General features: G+C 44.6%; 1 protein-coding gene across 3 annotated transcripts in view; it reads left to right on the top strand.

Annotated features, from left to right (window-relative positions):
• The window catches only part of MCF2L2 (MCF.2 cell line derived transforming sequence-like 2), a 1607631-nt gene that overhangs the window by 1074337 nt on the left and 511258 nt on the right, over positions 1–22036 (top strand). The window lies entirely within an intron of this gene.

Raw genomic sequence — 22036 nt, 5'->3', positions numbered from 1 at the left:
GACTGAAAGACTGCACTGTGGTAATCCTTGCTAGAGCTTTATGTTGATTTACCAACTGTCATTCTATACATATTTGTGAGTTTGTGATGGTTTACCTGATGGTTGCCTTTTGGGGAAGCTTATGCGCAATACAGTAGGCTTGAGTTGGTTATGGTGACAGGCCAACAATAAAGGCTACAGGCCCCATTGGTTCATTGGGAAAAGTTATGTCAGATGCCATAAGTTTGATCTCTTTATTATATAAAGTTATTATATAGTAGGCTTGGCTTATCTACTGTGAAAAGTATATGCTAGCATTAAAGACAATAGACCGTTAAGGGTGGACTATTATTACACTCTTTATATATTGTGCAAATTATTATTGAAAGATAGCCATCCACTTATGTTTAATTTTCTTTTTTTGACTGCATGCAAATATTCTCCTTGTTTAGGCAGTAGTATTTTTTTTCTACTTTTAGTTTTAGTTTTTAAATGTATCATCCCTGTGCTTATTGAGTGTATATATACTTTATTGTGGATGTGTAAACGGGGCAACAGAAGAAAAAAATTGTAGGACGATGAATGGATCCATTCAAGCAAGTTTGAGTGACATAGTACCTGTATGATGGGTTATTGAATGCCTAAACTCACCAGTGACTGAAGAGGCATTTTCATTTGGAAGCCAGGCCTGTAGACATTGCCAATGCTTGTTCTTTTTTAAAGGGCATGTTCTTTGTCCACTTTAATGTTTTACCATAGGCAGCTTAAATTCTCTGTTGCTAGATGTAATGAAACTTTATAGGGGTAGAGTACACGACTGACGCTATGCCATGCTTGAAATAGATTCACTATCATTGCATAGCTCCTAGATAAGTTGTTATATTAGATACTTATTAATCCCTGCTTTCTTTTTTATATCACGATGAGCAAATGTTATCTCAACTATTTAACAGCAAGCATTTCGCTATTGAAAACTTGAGGAAAGATAAATTAATGCTAGAAAAGTACACTTATAAATTGACATCAAATATTACAAATCTTGTAAGTCTGTGTTTATACAACTTTACTTCTCATATTATTATAGCCAATATATTATTCCTTGCACATATAGGGGGTCATTATGACCCCGGCGGTCGGCGCTAATGTGGCGGTAGTACCCCCAACAGGCTGGCGGTACTTACCGCCACATAAAACATTGGTGGGTTGACTGAAGCCAACCCGTCAATGTACCTTTTCGACCGCCATGGCAGTAGCAGACCTCTGGCTGGAGATAACCATCTACAGTCCGGCAGCCGCCATTGTGCTGCCGGCAGTATTATGTCCCTGCCTTCCGCCATGATTTTCGTGGGGTTTATAACGCCACGAAAACCATGGCGGCAGGCCCTATCAGTGACAGGGAATTCCGTCCCTGTCACTGATAGGGACCCCCAAACCTCTCCAAACACCCCTCCATTCACACACACAAACGCAGACACACACTCATTCACACATACATATACGCATGCATTCATCTACTCATGCAAACATCCGCATACACATCAAAACATACACGCAGACATGCATTCCAATTTCCATATATACACGCACTCACACTTCCATACATACACCACTCACACTTCCATACATATACGCACTCACACTTCCATACATACACGCATGCGTGCACGCAAACAACACTAAACACACAATCACATTCACGCACGCACTCACACATACATGCACACCCCCCCCCACACACAACACCCCCCACCTCCCTCCCCTGTCAGAGACCTGACTTACCTGGATCCAGGGGGTCTTCCGGCTGGAGAAGGGACGGGCGCGGCTACCGCCAGCAGTACCCGCCAGCAGAACACCGCCAGGCCGTATTATTTGTCATAATACGGCTGGCAGCGGTCTACTGGCTTGGCGCTTCTGGTGGTAGTAGCGCCATCTTACTGTCATCTGCCAGTATGGCCACAGCCGGATTTCCGCCCTTCTTGTGGCGGAAATCCATATGTGGTCATTATATGGCAGACGGATGGTAGCTGCGGCGACGGTCTGTAGGCAGTTTTTACTGCCAATGTCATTATGAGGGCCATATTCCCTTACTATGAATTTACATATCTATTTATCACTTTAATCCTACTGTAGTAGAGAAAAAAGAAATATATATATATTTTTTTTTAAAGTACTCTCTCGTAAGCTTTACTGTCTCCCATCACCCTATGTCTCTATCTACCTATCCTCCATCCCCACTCTCACTCATCCCAAACCCATTCTACTACTTTGATCTCCAAAATAACTGTGCCTAAGCTTTTCACTCCTCTACCACATCTAGCTCACCCCAAACCTCAGTTTACTACTATGATCTCCCAAACAACCCGACTAAAATCTCCCTCATGTATCTCACCTTTGACCCATCCAAACCCCCTTCTGCTACTATGATCTCCAAACCCCCTTTCCACAGACTCTTCCCTCCTCCATCTCTCCTTTACTCACCCCTACTACTATAAGCTCCCAATTAACACTTCTGGATTCATCCCTCCTCTATCCCTCCATTACTCAAGTCAATCCAACTAACAAACTCACGTATCCTCTGATCAAATTAACTAATACTAATACTGTACTCATATTTCCCTATGGTAATCGACCTCTAATTCCTCTTGGGTTCCGGAGTAGTGTGCTACTCGCGGAAAGGCACTTTGATGCCTCGCCAGGGGTAGAAAGCTCTAAATAAATACAATTACAATACTATATAATACAATGCAATACTGTATCAATGCCAATGTGGTGTTGTCATGGTAACATTTAGAGGATGTGTAAAAATCTTCTTCTCAACAAGAAAAATGTTTATACTAATTACTGATTATCCAGGTCTCTTTTGTGAAGGAGCTGAAAAGCAATCCCTTCAAAAAGTAAATCTGTGTGGTGCAATCATCAAGATACAACAGCTGATTTTGAACCTCACTGACTGCATAGCCATGCGGGCCAAATGCCACACCACCAGCTGAATGTGTCGTCACATTTCTCAGAGCTCACAGGCTTATAATTACTTACAGTCATTAGACTAGGAATCCTTGGGCTTGGTACATTTAACATAGCAAGATACAAATTTAATATAGCAATAAAGCAACCGCTTGAATCTCTTCACCCTGGGTAGCAAAAGGGGAAGCAGCAGGCTTCTTACTGTAGTGTTCAAGGTATTCGTCACCAGTGCGCAACCTATTTGCTTTAGTAACTGATGTCTCAAAAACTACATTTGTGCGTCTATGCTTTAAGCTTCAAGTACTCTAAAGCTTGCAGCACAGCAGAAGAGTTGGTCTGCAGGGGCACGCTTAGTCTATGAGCAAGTCACTGCTACGGCTTGGGCAGGATTGGCAGCCATCGATGTTGGAGCCTCGTCGAGCTGAGGCACTGCAAGACTCACCCTCATGCTCGGTGTTCAAGGACCACATGCTGCTTGAGGACTGCCTGCTAGACCGTTATGATCCAATCATAGCTAAAGTGGAACTCAACAGCATGCATCAAATTAACTTTTTTAAGCTGAGGAGGACACTTTGCAAAGACCATCTGATGAGATGTACTGCTTCGGAACAAAGAAGCATATCAGGATGAAAGCTCGGGGTGTGCCACGCATTCTATCTTGTGACACTAAACATATACTCTTTAATGATTTGGCACCCTCTACATTGGCTAATAGATGTGCGCTAAAAAGCATATTTTGAGCAATGAGGATGATACAGAGCCTCCCATTTGTAATTTACAGATCCAGGAGGAGCAAAGTGGACTTGAAAAGTAACACACAAATGGAATGCAGCACAATACAAGAAGGTGATTTCTGGTAGCTAGGAGATAAAACATGAGCAGAGGGCTTTGGACAATGAGCCTCTGAGCAAACCACTAACACTAAAGGGACTATATACTTTCCATCTTGCTGTAAACATTGTTATGCTCCCTGAATGTGTCTTTGGTTTACATTTAAACTGCATTTTCACAACAGTTCCTGTGAGATGGATGTGACGAATAGCTTAGCACCTTTTTCACCGTCCTTTGGCCAAATTCTGGGTTTTCTTCCAGGATGGTATGTAGGCATGCCCGCTATGTCACAAAACAGTATTTTGCAGCTTCTGTGGTGTTACTGTTCGTGCTCAGAGGTGTGGCTTGCAATGTATTGGTGGTTGCTATTGAACAATTACCCTTACGTTTTCAAACCCAACCCCTAGTGTGAATATGGGATAGAAACACTAGGGTTAGGATAGAAACTCTAGGGTTGGGCTAGGGGAGATCTAGTCCGTTGATTCTTTTTTGGTTTGTAGAAATGTAGTGAAATGTATGTTTGCTTAAGAATGGTTGGGGTGAAGGTAGAGGATCTTTATACATTGTGTTCAAGAAGTTAAAGACACACTTCTCCACTTTGTTGATATATACAAAGGCCTTTGCAAATTTAGGCTAAATGTGGTGTTCTGCGTCTTTCCATAAAATACTATTACGTTTGAGGAATAAGTACAAGATGAGAGACTCCTTTCGTTGAATGTTCAGGAGTTGCACCAACAAGAAAAGGCGAACATATATTTTGAACAGGCTGATTGAGCTGCAAGTAGATTTGTTTGTCTGAATGAGACAAATCTCTTCGCATCTGATGAAAAAGTTTTGAGGTTCAAAAGATTCCTAAAGGATTTATCTATTCTTACTACTATAATATGATGGATGTTGCCATTATGATTAGTGCTTGTTAAAATTGGGGCAAGTTTAATCAAGATGTATTAATCAAGATGTAATTTTCCATTTATGGCCCTAAGAAGCATAACCATGAGGACTCTCTGATGTGTCCCCAACATTTCTACCTTGCTGACAAGAGCTGCCCACAGACGACTTCTACACAGTTGTTGATTCGGTTGTGGACAAGTTGTATTCCAGTATTATTTGCCTTTCTAGGTCCACATCCTCACTGTTGAATGGAATTGAAGATCTAGTGTTCATTCATTATTGGAGAAAAACACACATACACGCCTTATAGTGGATTATTTTGTAATGATTGGTGATCTCAAGGAAAAAGGCCAGTTGGGGGAAATAGCATTTAAAGCTATTTCAGATTACTCATCAGTACTCCATGCTCTGAACTACACTAAGTTAACTCATAAATCTATGAATGGAAACTGAAAGATGTGCTTCTGCAGGGCCCATTGCATAAGCGTAACATTATGAAAACCATATCCCACTACTTAGAGATTAATCTTATTTAAGATACTGCATGGAATGCAACCTGGGATGCACTAAAATCAGTCCTTAAAAGATGTGTTTCTGTACTTGAGCGCCGTTAAAGCAAGAGAAAAAAAAATTACACATTAAAGTTGAATACTAAAATGAAACCCCTTGAACGCCATTATAAAACAAGGGGCCCCCATAAAACACAGATGGAGATGAGCCTCGCAAAAGTTTGAGGCAACTCATGAATTCCAAAGAATGAATAGTTTCTTACCTGTAACTCCAGTTCTCTCATAGGGGAATCTCCATTGAAGTAATAAGCACTGAATAGTCCCGCCCACGTGTGGTTTTCCAGGAGCACTTTTTCACACTGTATCTTCTTAAGTTTAGATCTTCATCTTGCTTCAGGAAGGCCCATAGGAACAGACTACAATGCCATCTTCTTTAAAAAGGGACCAGTAGAATTATTATATATGTATATGAATTCAGGATATTTTTAGAAAACAGCATACATGTCTTTCATAAATCCTTTGTGATAGAATATAGAAATGAAGAAAAGCACAACAGCGTAGCCAAATAGGTTGTCATTATATGAATAAAAATTGAGACTATGCCTTTAAGAACGTAGAGACCACCAGCAGGTGGCAATTGCTTCAGTTCTTTTTGAGGCAATGCGCGAATGATATATAGGTCCCTGTTACAACTCTGTCGTCCCATTTCCAGGGGGTGCTGTAAGAGGACTGTCGGAAGCCTGGGAATCACCTTGAACACCTATCTAGAGTCCCTTGCTGACTCCTGTTTGTTTCTCTTTTCTCCATGGTACACTTGTGTAGTACTACATTTGCTTCCTGGGACTGCAAATCCCATAATGCACAGCCTGGTAGTCAGGAAAGCGTGAATTCTGTTTCCCATTGTTTTCAATGGGAGAAGTCCAGTTGCTCCTTTTCACCGGATCCTCTCCTCCAGGACTTGCAAGTGTCTGAAACTACACACACCTGTGACCTCTTCTGTGCAGCCCAGCTTGGAACTGCTTATAAGCAGCCATTTCCTCAAGCTCCCCCTCGTGCATTGGACTTCGATTCCTTTGTGTTGCAGACCCTTTGTCGGATGGTGTTCCAGTTTTGTTCCTGTTCTGTTCCAGCTCGATCCTGTTTCCTGTTTCTCTGCCCTGCTCCTGATTGTTCCAGCCAGTCTGCTCCCCATCGCTTAGCCTTATACCTGTTTGTTTCTTCCAGAGCCTGCTCCCTGTTTCTCTGCCATGCTCCTGCCTTGTTTCAGCCTGAACCTGCTCTCTGTTTCCCAGTCCTGTTTTCTACTCATCCCTGCTCCCTGTATTCCAGTCCTGTCCTTGCCTGTTCCAGCCAGAGCCTGCTCTCAGTTTCCCAGTCCTATCTCTGTTTGTTCCAGCCAGAAGTTTGCACCCTGTTTTCATGTCGTAATCCTGCCTTTACTTCAACCTGAGCCTGTTCCCAGTTCTTGCCTCTGCCTCTTTGTTTGTTCCCTTCTGTTTCTGTTTCTTCTTGGTTCTTTGTGTCTGGTAAGTGTTCTATCAGTCTTCACCAGTGTATAAGTGTCCTCCTTTGTACTGGGGTTGGCTCCTGGTTTCCAGGAGGCAATTCCAGCCCCCATCCTTGTCTAGTGTTATACGTTGTCTTTCGTGCCTAACAGTGACGGTGTGCCATTGCTGTTTTCTCAGGAATCGCCACTGTGTTTCCAGCTGGACCCACAAGAGCGTGTCCTGTGTATGTAAGTACTATCCTTGTTTGTGCTCTAGGGTCCAGAGACAGAATCACTCTGCTGCCTCCTTTCTATGGGGTTGGCAGGGTGACTATCTGTAAGAGCAAACTGCACAGAGGCATTGAGATTCCCTGTCACTGTGGGAGGTTCTGCGCCTTACTCTGTGTACAACCCCAGCGTGTTTGTCCACTAGTATCTGTTTCCTGTTTGTTCACACAAGGGTTGCTCTGCTTTTACTTTCTTGTGCCTGTTCATAGCTGTCCTTCCCGTGTATGCCTTTAGCTGCTCTTCTTCCCCAGTATACTACCTCTTTAGGCTATTCGGTGACCTCAAGGGGTGTCCCAACCAGAGTCCTGATCAGACCCGCCCGAAACCGTGACAGGTCCTATAGTTACCTCTGTCCACTCCACTGGGGAGGAGGGAGGGTTGCTTATGACTTCAATGGTGATTTCCCTATGAGAGAACTGGAGTTGCAATTGAGAAACGAATCCCTCTCTTGCAGGCGATCTCCATTGATAGTAATAAGCACTGAATAGAGTTGCAAGCCCAACCCTACTAAGGGCGGAGAAGACAGAGGAGTGAGTAAAGTAGCCATTTAAGCAAATAAGAGCCAGATGTATCAAGGTTTTTTGCATTCGCAAACGGTGCGAATGCCCATTTGCGAATGTAAAAAGCCAGTTCAGAATGTATGAAAGACATTCTGAACGCAATTTTAAGGAATCACAAAAATATCGATTCCTTAAAATTGCGACCCTGTTTAGAGAGTCGCAAATTGCGACTCTCTAAATAAGAAATTGGAAATAAGGATTCCTTATTTGCGATTTCTTAGCACATGTATGAAGCCATTCCTAAATGCGATTTGGGCATTTAGGAATCGCTATTTACCACCAGGTTAAACCTGGTGATAACCATGTGCAAAATTAAAAAATGCATTTAAAATGCATTTTTAAAATGTACATGTAAAGCACACATGCCCTTTTGGCATGTGTGCACCTTACATGTCCAAAAAATAAAATTAGGGGTGCAGCAGAGGGGGCCTTAGGCCCCCAGCACCCTGGGGCTTTGCATTTCCAAAATTGCGATTTCTGGTTAAGAAATCGCAATTTTGGAAATGCAAAAAATATGCAGATATGGGCCAACAGGCCCATAGGTGCAAATGGGGACAGATTCTCTATTTGTGATTCAGTAATAGGAATTGCGATTTTTAAGAAATCGCTATTACCGAATCGCAAAAATCATACATACCTTTTTGCATTTCTGAAATAGCGATTTCTTAAATCGCTATTTGAGAATCGCAAATCGGTTGTATGATACATCTGGCTCTAAATTTCTGAGGGAAGCTGTTCCTACTTGAGTATCCACTGTAGCATTCGAGTCCAGGCAGTAGTGCTTGGTGAAAGTGTGAACAGATCTCCATGTGGCTGCATTGCAAATATCCACTATAGGGATATTCCTCATTAAAGCAGCAGTATCCACTTTATCTCTAGTGGAATGTGTTTTTGTTCTAGTTGATAGTGTCTACTTTTTGACAGCACAACATGATACAGAAAACTATCCATCGGGAAATAGATTGCTTGGAAGTGGCTAACCCTGTATGGACTGGGCCACAGTTGATAAATAATTGGCTCGATCTGCGGATATCACATGTCTTATCTAGATTAAGCTTCAAGACTCTCCTCACATCTCTAGAATGAAGTGTTCTTTCAGCTGGAGTAGTGGGATTCTGAAAGAATGATGGTAGTGAGATGATCTGATTAAAGTGGAAATCAGAAATAAACTAAGGGAGGTATTTCGGGTGAGCCCTCATGACCACTTTTTTAGAGTGAAAGACTGTACATGGTTTGTGAGAACAGAATGCTTGGATCTTGCTAACTCTACAGGCTGATGTTATTGCTACAAAGAAAGCTGTTTTTCAAGAAAGAGGTTGCAGGGATGCCTTGTGGATTGGCTTGAAAAGGTCCTTCATAAGCCTTAAAAGGACTATGTTGAGTTCCCAGGGAAGTGAAGGACGCCTATTGGGAGGAAAAACCTTCTTCAACCCTTCTAGAAAATCCTTGATTACTGGAATTTAAAAAAAAAGAGGTTTGTGAAGGTCATTTTCTTCCAAGTGAACCTTTATGGAAGAGAATTTCAAGCCAGGTTTTGCCAAGTGTAGCAAGTATGGAAGAATGACATCTTCTTGGCAAGTTATATGCTCCATGTTTATGGAGGAACACCACATACAAGATCTCTGGCGCTTGGAAGCAAATGCAGAACAGGTTCAAGGCAGCTTAGCCTCCTTGAGGATCTCCACGCAGTCTTGTGGCAGATTCAAATGACTTAACTGCACTAGTTAAGGAGCCACGCAGCCAAATTCAAGGAGTAGAGGCTGTGGTGTACCATCTGTCCTCCAAATTTCATTAGTAGGTCTGGTCTGCTTGGCAGCTTGCAATTTAGACACTCTGACCAGTGATGAAGGTTGATGAACTACCACTGACATGACTACTCCAGAGCTATTGGGATCATCTTGTCTCTTGAGGGACATCTTGATAAGGACTGGCGGGATCAGGGGAATCAGTGGAAAGGCATAAAGACATTTGCTAGACCAGTCAATCCAACAGTCCCTGGATGGAAGTACCTTGAGGCGAAGCTTCAGCATTATTTGTTTTCTGTTGTGACAAACAAATCGATGGCTGGAGTGCCCCATAGCTTGAAGATGTTTCGTACGAGATACTCGTGTAAGACCCATTCGTGGTTTTCTTGCAGAACTCTGCTGAGAGCGTCTGTCTGAGCATTTTGGACACCTGGAAGGTGAACTACTGTGATCGTCAGACCCCTGGCTATGCGCTATTTAGATTGTTTGGGCCTGGTAGTACATGGTGGTTGTATTGTCCCTCTGAACAGGCAGGGACTGGGTTTTGAACGATGAACGAAATGTCTTCAGCCCCAGATGGACTGCTCGTAGTTCCAGGAGATTGATGTGATAGGTCGTCTTTTTCTGTGACCACGTGCCCTGAATTTGGAAGTGATCCATGTGGGCTCCCCATCCTAGTAGTGATGCATCCATCACTATGGTTTGAAGAGGAACCTGCTGATTAAATGGCTTTCCTCGAAGCAAGTTGGCTGGAGAGCACCACCATTTCAGGGACTGCTTCGCATGACAGGATATTGGGATCCTGTCCTCACAGCTGCCCGTCAATCGGTCCCTCTAGTCCTCCTGACATTCCTGGAGAGGTCGCATGTGGCGGTGGGCATTCGGTGTGAGGAAGATGCAAGAGGCCATCAAGCTGAGAAGAGACAACACTGCATTGGATGAGCGACTTTCATGAGAGAGTGACACTTCTGAAGGATTGATAAGCGTCTCTCCTCCAAAGGTCACACTCTTGCTTGTTTGGTGTCGATGGAGGCTCCCAAATAATGCAAGGTGTGAACCGGGATAGGTGTTGATTTGCTTAGGCTAACATGAAGCCTCAACCATTGAAGGAGATTGCAGGTCCAGTTGTAATGAAGTTGGGCTTCCTGAGGAGTTTACGCATTTATAAGCCAATCGTCTAGGTATGGGTAGATGAGTATTTAGTGTTTTCTGAGGTGGACCGCCACTACTGCCATGCGCTTTGAGAATGTTCTGGGTGCTGACTTTAGGCCAAATGGAAGTACTTGGTACTTATAATGATCCTGCCTCACAATAAACCTCAAGAACTTTCAATACTTTCTGATGATTGGAATATGAAAATATGCATCTTTAAGGTTGACGGAGCAAAGCCAATCTCCATGGTGTAAATGAGGATAGATCTGAGTAATGCGAGCATCCAGAACTTTTTTCATCAAATCCATTTGTTGGCTATTTTGAGGTTGAGTATTAGCTCGTCTTTCTTTCTCACCAGAAAGATCTGGAATAAATGCCTGTTCCCTGTTGTCTGTGGGAAACAGCTTCCACCAACGTCTTCTGCAAGAGGATGTTGACTTCCGACCATAACAATTGGAAATGGAAATTTGACAGTTTCAGAGGTATGGGTGGTGGATGACTCGTGAGTCTGAGGCAATACTCATTTTGTACAATATTCAAATACACTTTGCACCTACAAAAAAGTGAAAGTACCAAAGCGGTACCGAGCTTACCAACACTTAGAAATACCACTTTCTTATCAAGACCATCAAAACTGGTTCAATGGCGCCCTTTCACATGTAATACAACCTGTGAGATTAGGTCCTTTAAGTAATGAGAGACCAACGTGGCCCACGTTTGCCACATACACATCACACCACAATGTGCAGGCAATTCAAGTAGCTGATATACAAACACTTTACAATGAGCTAGTAGCAATATATAGCCAACTAATACAGTTCATAAGGAGGACTTTGAACTGCCTCAGTGAGGGCTGCTCTATCTGTCCATCAATTGGCAATTACAGGAATTAATACTCAAACAGTACACTCAATAATGGGCAAAGCACCCATGGAACAGGAAAAGATTCAGTTCTGGATCGCACAAAAAACAAATCAGCAGGCAGCAGTGTTTCCCCATACAGGACCCCAATATAAACAGAGAATTCTCACAACGTGCATGCCATTCAGAATGCTTCCCTCCATAGAGGACTGCTTCACTTGGGGTACAGTCTTCACCGCAATCTACACTACCACACATGGTACTCCGACACTTGCGAATTTGCCGAAACTGTTAAACATATTCTAAATAAACACGGGGCAGCTCTGGCCCTGGACTTGGTGATGAAACTGATGCGTAATTTTGACACAGTATCCTCAATCATCTTAAGCAATATTAAAGGGGAAGCAGCAGCATTGGCCATTCGCCAATGGCTCCAGGTGATTCCTCAACAAAACCTGGAGCGTGAGCTGGCAAATATTATCTCCGAAACCTATACTAGTATAGATCGGGATAGTCTGGGGGCCAGACCAACTAAACCACAAATTCAGAGTACCACCTCAACTTGAGACCTCTCAAAGAAGATATAATCTCAGAAATAGTGAAACTTTAAAAACTCCGGATAGATATGAATATACTGATACATGTTCCTCTTGTTCCTTTCAGGAACCCACCAGATAAAATGAGTGAGAGAGTGGGCTGGTCAGAACACCGCATTGACTACGTGAAGCAGAAGGACTTACAATGTTTCTCAGAAGCTTATATTAAAAAGGAGCACAAATCTTCCCAACAAAAGCCCCAATTTAAAAAGAAAAAATGTGGTAGTAATTTCCCTTAAACATGCCAGCAACACTGAGAATGTTGTTGAAGAACCAGACGTGGGCAGTGACTCTCCGAGACATCGCGGCAGAGTTTACGATTTGTTGCCAAAATCTTATAGATCATCTGGATGTGAAAGCAACTAATGACTTTCTGGTCATAGAGATGGCAGACAGGCTACCCAATAGGGTTTATGAATTAAATATCCAGATATAGGGAGACAAAGAGCACACCATAGAAAAAATCTTCTGGGAAGCACTTAATTGTGATATCCTATTGGCAGAAAAAGATTGGCCACCTGAATTTGTCCACAAGCTCCCACATGGGGAAGATGTGATTTTGTCTTCTTTTTCATTCCTAGTTCCAGACACGGTAAAGGAAGCCTATGCTGCTGATTGGGCTATAGCGCAGTCTCCCACACTGTACCGCAACCACATAGGGTGGGATAAAGATTCCCCCTACCATGTAATACCTATTAGATCCACAACCCCAGCCTCAACCTCAATAGCCTATTAAACTTGAGGCTAAGCCCCAGTGAGATTCTCACACAACTGAACCCAGTGTCTCTGCAATTCATAACCCATTATTCCCTGTTACAAAACCAGACCATTCATACAGAATAGTCTTAGATTACAGACACTTAAACAGTCACACACCCACAAATACAATACAAAAGGCACACAGCACAACACTAACAATTTAGTGCACAAAAAATACAACACAACCTTGGATATTTCCAATGTTTTTCCTGCCAAAATCTAGCACCTGAAAGTCAGGATCTAAGCACTTTCAGCTCATTAGGTTTACAACATCACTTTTGTCATTTGCCTCAGGGGTACAAGAACAGCCCACGGTTTTTTTCAGGTTATGTAAGGATAAGTTACTTACCTGTAAATCCTAGTTCTCTTCCAGGGGTATCCTCATCAAAGTCATAAACATTGAATATTCCCGCCCTTGTGCGGGGACCCCGGAGCATATATAAAATACACACATATTATACATGTGTAAAACAGCAATGCAGGCTATAATGTTAAAACAGGCTAAAATGCTTTATTTCTATGAAGTTTTTTTTTTTATATTATAAAATTACAATAGAGAATAAATATCTACCCAAGCCCCCAAAACTGGGTTTAGGGAAGTAAGCAGCAGTAAACTCTAGAGAAAAAGAGAAAAAACTGCATTGAAAAACAATGGAGCATTCTTAGCCAATAGGCTGCATGCAGGTTAACACAGGAGAACCATAAAAACTTTGGCACCGTGCCTTTAAGACCCTGAGCACCTCCAGTATCCCACCATGCCTCAGGGGTGAAGGAAAGGTGACAGTTGGTTCACAGTTAGGTCAGTTCTTTTTACGGTGACAATTTGTATAACAGATTCAAAATACAGTCTGTTCTGCACTTCTAGGAGACGTGCGTCTGGGGAGGAGGGTGGGTTGTTTATGAGTTTGATGAGGATACCCCTGGAAGAGAACTAGGATTTACAGGTAAGTAACTTATCCTTCTCTTCCAGGGGATCCTCATCAATAGTCATAAACATTGAATAGATTAGCAAGCCCATCCCTAAATCCAGCGGACTGTCCGATAGAAGTGCAGGAATAGATAGGTATTACGCAAATAGATTTCTTAGAGAGGCCTGCCCCACTTGGGCATCCGCTCTTGCATCTGAGTCTAAACAGTAATGTCTCATAAACGTATGGACAGACTTCCATGTAGTAGCCTTACAAATCTCAGATATCGGAACATTGTTAAGGAGGACAGCAGTAGCCGCTTTTCCCCTTGTGGAATGCGCTCTAGGCCGCGCTAGTAATTGTTTATTAGCTAGCTGGTAAGTATTAACAATACAAGAAACTATCCATCTTGATATTGTTCGTTTAGATGCTGCCTCTCCTGTCCTAAAATGACTATAGTTTATAAACAAGCGGTTAGAATGTCTAATCGATTTTGTCTTATCTAGATAAAATTTCAGCACTCTTTTCAAGTCTAAGGAGTGCAATGCTTTCTCTGCCGGAGTCTCCGGATTGGGAAAGAAAGTCGGTAAAGATATGGTCTGATTGATATGGAATTCTGACACCACCTTCGGAAGGAAAGATGGGTGAGTTCGTAGAACCACTCTATTGTCATGAAAAAACGTGTACGGTTCTTTGGAAGACAAGGCCTGGATTTCACTGACCCTCCTCGCTGAAGTAATGGCCACTAGAAAAGCCGTCTTCCACGTAAGGTGTTGTAAAGAGGCCTTATGTATAAGCTCAAAAGGAGGGCCCATAAGTTTTGCCAAGACTATGTTCAGTTCCCATGGAGGAGAAGGTCTCCGAATGGGCGGAAAAACTTTCTTCAAACCTTCTAAGAAATCCTTGACTACAGGTTTCGTAAAGAAGGATTCCTGAGAAGGTGACTTGCGATAGGCTGTAATAGCAGACAAATGTACCTTAATAGACGATACCTGCAGACCGGACTTGGCTAGATGAAGCAAATAGGACAGTATGACATCCTCCTGCGCCCGTATGGGATTATGACCTTGCTGACAGCACCATATGTAGAATCTCTTCCACTTAAAAGCGTAAGAACGCCGTGTGGAAGGCCGTTTGGACTCTTTCAAGATGTTCATGCACTCCTGTGAGAGTCCTAGGTGCCCATACTGCAGGAATTCAGGAGCCATGCTGTTAAGCTCAGAGAGGGTAGGTTGGGATGTAGAATTCTGCCCTCCATTCTGCTCAGAAGATCCGGTCTGCACGGCAGCCTCCTGTGAGGTTTTTCCGACAGGTTGAGGAGATCTGTGTACCAGAATTGACGGGGCCATTGTGGCGCTATAAGAATCATTCTGGTCCTGGATCTGTAAAGTTTGCTGATCACTGCCGGAATGAGGGGAATCGGCGGAAAAGCGTAGAGAAATATCCCTGACCAGTCGATCAACAGGGCATTCCGTCGAGATCCCGGACGGTAGAACCTGGATGCGAAGTCTGGGCATTTCTTGTTTACTTCGTCTGCGAAGAGATCCAGTTGAGGCCGACCCCATTGCGCGAAGATGTATTCTGCGACTTCGCCGTGTAGGACCCAATAGTGAGCGTCCTCTAGGTGTCTGCTCAGAAAATCTGCTTCCACGTTCTGCTGACCTGGCAGGTGAACCGCTGTAATTGACATTCCTCTGGCCAGGAGCCAATGCCATATCGCTTGGGACTCTCGCGATAGGGGTAGGGATCTCGTTCCCCCTTGTTTGTTCAAGTAATACATTGTGGTTGTATTGTCCGTCTGTATTAAGAGCGTTTTCCCCTGAATTAGTGGTATGAAAGACTTGAGAGCCAGATGGACTGCTCTGAGTTCTAGCAGATTGATGTGGTACTGCTTTTCCTTGTCTGACCACAGACCTTGCGCTTGAAAGGGACCCAGATGAGCCCCCCATCCCTGAAGAGACGCATCCGTTACTAGGGTGTCGGATGGAAGCACCTGGTGAAACGGAGCACCCACTGACAGGTGAGGTCTGTGCATCCACCATCTCAATGACTGAAGTGCTACCGCCGGTAGCTGCACCGTGTCCTCCCAGCGACCTGTTCTTTGGCTCCAGTTGGTCTCCAATGCCTCTTGGAGGGGTCTCATGTGGAGTCTGGCATTTGGGACAATAAAAATGCATGATGCCATGGAGCCCAGCAGCGATGTCACCTGACGTGCCGTAGGTGCGTTGGCTCTCAACAGGTCCTGACACTTCCTGCCTATTGAGGATAGTCGTTCCTCCGAAGGATACACTTTTCGGAGTTCTGTGTTTATGATAGCTCCCAGGTAGTGAAGATTCTGTGTTGGAATCAAGGTTGACTTTTGGTAATTGACCTGAAGACCTAGAGCTTCGCAAACTCCGAGTACAATGTCCCGATGGCTTCTCGCCTGCTCCGGAGAAGAAGCCTTTAGTAGCCAGTAAATGGATATATGTATATCCTTTGTTTTCGAAGATGCGCCGCCACCACTGCCATACATTTCGAGAAAACTCTTGGGGCAGATTTCAGGCCAAAGGGTAGAACTCTGAACTGGTAATGCTGTAACGCTACTCTGAAGCGCAGGAATTTTCGATGTTTGGGAGCTATTGGGATGTGAAAATACGCATTCTGCAGGTCGATGGAGCACATCCAGTCTCCCTGATGTAGTTGAGGGAAAATCTGGTGAAGCGCTAGCATCCTGAACTTCTGCTTCCTTATGTATTTGTTCAGCAGCCGTAGGTCCAGAATTGGCCTGAAAACGCCCTCTCGACCCTTCTTCGCCACCAGAAAGTAACGGGAGTAGACCCCCTGTCCTCTGTGTGCAGGTGGAACCTTTTCTATGGCATTCTTTTTTAGGAGGGCAAGAGCCTCCTTGCGTAGCAAGCTGAGATGAGATGGATTGTCTTGGGTTGGTGGCAAGTGTGGTGGAGGCTGTTTGAAAAGAAGAGAATAGCCATGTTCGACAATATTGAGCACCCATTTGTCTCTTGTGATAGAGTGCCACTCGCGAAGATAAGCTGTAATACTTCCCCCCACCGGAGTGGTGTACAGTGTCGAGGGAAGCGAGATTTCATTGTTTGGTGGGTGCTTTCGGAGTGGACTGTTGAGGTCTACTTGACCCTCGCTCCCTTGTGTTTCTCCGTTGAAAAAGAGGGCGTCCCTGTCGTTGCTGTGACCTTTGCGACCAGTGAGGGGTTTGAACCCTCTGCTGGAAAGGGCGCCTGTCATACGGCCTGTACCTCCGCCTGAAATCTTTCTTTCTTTCCAGGCCCAATGCCCTCATGGTATCCACCTCGGTCTTCATGCGGGCCATTTCTTCGTCTGCATGGGCACCGAATAGAGAGTTCCCGGCGAATGGGAGATTCAGGATGCGTTGTTGTGCTTCCTGTTTCAAACCAGTGAGTCTCAGCCAGGAAGATCTCCTTGCACAGATTCCAAGTGCGTACCCATGAGCAGCTAAATCCGCCCCATCTGCTGCCGCGCTGATAACCTGGTTGGATACCAGGCATCCTTCTTGCAGTATCTCCTGGAAATCTTGTCTGTCCTCTCTGGGCAATTTTTCTGTGAATCAACTGAGCGAGTCCCACAGAGAACGATCATACCTGCCCAGGAGCGCAGACGCACTGGAGACTTTCATTGCCGAAGCCGCTGTCCCGCATATCTTTCTCCCCAGAGAGTCTAGATGCCTGCTCTCTTTATCCGGGGGTACCGTGGATGAAGATGCCACCGAGTGGGTTTTTCGGGCGGCAGCTATTATAACCGAGTCCGGTGGCGGATCCTTCCTGAGGAACAAAGGGTCCTGTTCGGGAGCCTTGTATTTTTTGAGAATCCTAGCCGGGGCAGATTTAAGCGAGACTGGGGCCAGAAAAGTGTCCATGGTTGGCTGCAACAAACCAGGCACTAGAGGCAGCAGCTTTTTTGATGCTGATCTCTGTTGTAGAGTCTCAAAGATGACTGATGAGGAGGTAGATGGCTCTGGAACCTCTATGTTGAGTTTCTGCGCTCCTCTTAGCAGCACCTCGTTAAACGTGGTAATGTCATCCACCGGTGAGACTCTAGCAGGTGGTGAATCTGTTAGGGTGGGTGAGTAACGCCTCACAGATGAACCTGATGAAGACCAAGAGGGTGATCTTCTTCTTGAACGAGACCTGGATCTTCGTTGAGAACGAGACCTGCTGCGAGACGCTGTAGCAGAGCGCCTAGGCCTCGCGGCCGGTTGGCGAGGAGCAGAACGAGCCCGTTCTGCCCTGGCTGTCGGTGATGGCGTTCTTGGCAGGGAGGCAGTAGGCGAATACATTCGCGAATATTGCGAATCTGGGGAGGCCGTTGATCTGTTAAGGCTCTCCAGCCATCTCGGAGATAGATTGATGGGCGAGACATGCCCAGATGATGCCGCTCTTGACCGAGAAGAGTCGCTCGGTATGGAGACCACTGGAGATGGCGCGGCCTTGTCTGGCGTGGGGCGATGTTCTGCTCCCTGTGGGACAGGTAAAACCTGCATCGACGTCGATGGCTGTGTCGACATCGAAGGGCGCCCAGCCGGTTGCTCTTGCCTCGACGTTGAGTGCCTCGACGTTGAGTGCCTCGACGTCGAACGGCGATCCTTGGACCTCGACCTGCTCGCCGTCGTGTGCCTCGACGTGGAACGGTGGGAGGTCGACGGCGGATGTCTCTCATGCCGTCGTGGTGATTTCGACGTCGTGTGCCCTGATGTCGGGGGCGCACAGCCTTTGGCGGCGACCGGGCAAGCCGGCGATGGCTCGACGTCGATCGGCGGGCTGCCGTCGACGGAGACCTGCCCCTGCGATGATGTTCCCTCGACGCCGTTTCCTTCGACGTCGGGTGTGTCGCCGTCGACCTATGCCGGTGAGACGGTGGTAGCGACGACGTCGACGGTGAACAAACAGGTACTTTCCTACCTGCTGACGTCGACCGAGCCATTCTCTCCTGAGAATGGCCTTCTGGTTGTCTGGGAAGTGAGGAGGACGATGTTCTTTGCCTCTCCTGAAGCCCATGTAGCCGGATCTTCTCTCTGTCTTTCAGAGTCCTCTTAGACATGTTCTTGCAGTACTTACAAGTGTCAGGGCAGTGACTCTGAGGCAGGCACACTATACACAGAGGGTGGGGATCTGACTGGGCCTTCTTCTTCCCACAAGCAGGGCATTTGACAAAAAGTGAAGGCATTTTTCTGTCAGGAAAAAACTGCCTAGCTCAGACAAAGATGTTATTTGTCGAATGAAAAAGTGAAAAAACGCTTTTTTAAAGAATTTTTCTGAGGAAAACTCAGAAAAACTGAGAGCTCAATGCTCCAGGATCCTCTCAGAAGAAGCCGGAAAAAAGAACTGACCTAACTGTGAACCAACTGTCACCTTTCCTTCACCCCTGAGGCATGGTGGGATACTGGAGGTGCTCAGGGTCTTAAAGGCACGGTGCCAAAGTTTTTATGGTTCTCCTGTGTTAACCTGCATGCAGCCTATTGGCTAAGAATGCTCCATTGTTTTTCAATGCAGTTTTTTCTCTTTTTCTCTAGAGTTTACTGCTGCTTACTTCCCTAAGCCCAGTTTTGGGGGCTTGGGTAGATATTTATTCTCTATTGTAATTTTATAATATAAAAAAAAAAAAAAAAACTTCATAGAAATAAAGCATTTTAGCCTGTTTTAACATTATAGCCTGCATTGCTGTTTTACACATGTATAATATGTGTGTATTTTATATATGCTCCGGGGTCCCCGCACAAGGGCGGGAATATTCAATGTTTATGACTATTGATGAGGATCCCCTGGAAGAGAACATCAATATTATGTGATATGGACCCCAAGGCTCTGTCCTATGTGGATGATATTCATCTCAATATGACCTCTACATTCTTCTTATCAGGGTAGATCGGATCCTGCTTGGATTCGCTGCCCAGGGCTATAAATTCAAATTAAAGAAAGAAAATGCTCTTCTCAGTGTCTTATTCCTGGGATACAAATCATCAGGTGAAGACAAAAGCCTGGCCCCACACTTTCTAGAAAAATGCACACATCTTCAACCGCCAAATATCATTAAGAAACAACAGTCATTGCTGGGTTTCTTCTATTTTGGCAAAACATACATACCTGATTATGCACAACACAAAAAACCTATTTATGACTTAATTCGTCCAGATTTCTCAAGCAAACACTGGACACCAGAACATACATGCATTCTCAGAGAACTTCAGCAGGACATGCTAAAACACTCACACACATGCAACAATAAAACAAACCTGGTCATCAGAATAATTGCTGGTGCCATCAGGTTTACCTATGTCACTTTCAATGAGGGTGACATAGCATACAAATCTTGGTTGTATTCTAATGAAGAACAACATTTTGCAACCACAGAAAAAATACTGACTGCTGTACAGATGGCTGTCATTAAGGAGAGGCCATGGGCCGAAGAGAAATTAATTATTGTTGTTACCCTGGTACCAGTCATAAAGGATGTTACCAAAGCAACGTTCCTAATACTAAAGCATTACATCCACGCTGGAATCAATGGGCAACCCCCTGACTGCCACTTATGTTGATTACATTTTTGAACTAAAATTACAAACAGAAGAAGTTCTCCAATATGAGCAGGTGTACCCCGAACCTACTTATATACTATCACCAGATCAATACCAAACTAACATTTACACTGATGGTTCAGCACAACGAGCTGGAGGCACCAAACATCAATATTCAGCTGCTTGCGCAGCCATAAGCGGAGTAATGAGAGATGGTGCATTCCACCCTCAAAGTACTTAAATACAGACCTTAGGGGACTGCATTGTACAGTTGTCAGAGCTCGAGCTCTCATCTTGGCACTGGAACATACAGATCTGGAATAGCCCTCACCAACTGTGTGTAATTCGTATAAGTGTGTACAGTCCTACAATGATTATCTCAATCACAGGCATTTGAACGGGCTCAGAGAATACAAGGGAAACACCATTAAAGGCATAACGTTGTGGGGGAGGGTAGCTGATCTTAAGGACAGGGTACTTGATGCTCATGTAGTACATACAGTGGGCCATCAAAGTGTGGGGATACATGTTGTAGAAAATACTTTGGCTGACGAAGCTGCCAAATCCACAGTAGCTACGGCTTCTGTTGCTGCAATAACTTATTCTCATATGAGATTAGATAATGAGAAAATGGCTTCAGTGAAAGCTTTGGCTGACGACCAGCCTTTACCAAAAGCATACCCTGCAAGATATTTCATTCATGTTAGTGCTCAGAACATTGCATTTGCAACCATTCCAGAGGTGGGAGATCATGTGATCTCCAACCTAGACTAGAGATTAGATTTCATCAAAGCAGCGCGTGAGGGTGTCGCTCCTGCTCACACATGTGTGGCAGCCACAATTTCTCTTTTGCAAAAGCACTTTTGGTGGCCAGGTCTCTACACCCAGACCAAGCAATGTGTCCTTTGTTGTGACATTTGCCAACAAATAAAAAGATCCACCATTAAACTCCCACCGCAGACATCCCTTTTAGTGTCAAACAGACCACTACAATGTGTGTACCGGGATCATTGTGGTCCCTTACAACCTGCTTGTCCATACAAATACATCTTAGTTGCTGTTGATTCCTGATCTAGATTCCTGTGGGTATGGTCACAATGGTCGGCTGATGCTTGAACTGTTATTAAAGATTTGCAGGTCTTTATCAGTACATGTGCTGCCCCGTTTGGAGCAGGGCAGTGCTTGTGTCTCTAGGGCATTCAGGGACAATGGGTGTTTAGCTCCAGTACTCCTCCTGCTACAATCCTGAGTTTGGTTGTGGAGAGGAGGAATCGAAACTTAATGCAATCCTTACCAGCAAGAGTATTAGTTTCAGGCAATAGTTGGCTCCATCACCTATATGGGTCCTAGAGAGCATTAAACAATCTACCCAGAAGGTCCTTGGGATGTCGCACTCCTTATGAGGTGTTATTTGGGATACACATGTTTTTTGGGATACCTGTGTATGTCCCAGATCTTGAAGATCCTGCCGTGGTGGCAGCGGACACACGTTTGACATGAATGAACGTGTTGCTGTTTTACAGGAGCTTCAACAATTTTGAGATGACAATTAATCCGCCTGTACTGTCACCTTGGGAATAAGAGATTTGCCAAAAACATCTAAAGTCTGGATTCCTAAAGTTGGTAATCAGGTTTGTGAAAAGCTTGCGGTGAAGAAGGAGTATGGCCCATCCTACAGAGCACCGGTTCCAGTCCTGGGAATACACAGTACCAGAACTGTCTTCCTACCACTGCTGCCTGGTTCCAAAGGGAACAAATTAATCTCCATTGACAACATCAAATTGCACTATGTTGCTGATCCTGCACAGTAGGTATCTTGGGTAGTTGCCGTTCACCCTCTCACTACCCAACATACCTCCAAAAGCAGCAAACAACGTTTCTGGAAGCACCAATGATACAACAATGCTGCAATTGCCTCCTTGAGCATGGGGAGGGCGGGGAATGAGCTTCTGCTGATTCC

This window comes from Pleurodeles waltl, chromosome 11 (assembly GCF_031143425.1).
Source record: "Pleurodeles waltl isolate 20211129_DDA chromosome 11, aPleWal1.hap1.20221129, whole genome shotgun sequence".
Taxonomy (NCBI): Eukaryota; Metazoa; Chordata; class Amphibia; order Caudata; family Salamandridae; genus Pleurodeles; species Pleurodeles waltl.
This window is presented reverse-complemented; position numbering and strand designations above follow the sequence as displayed.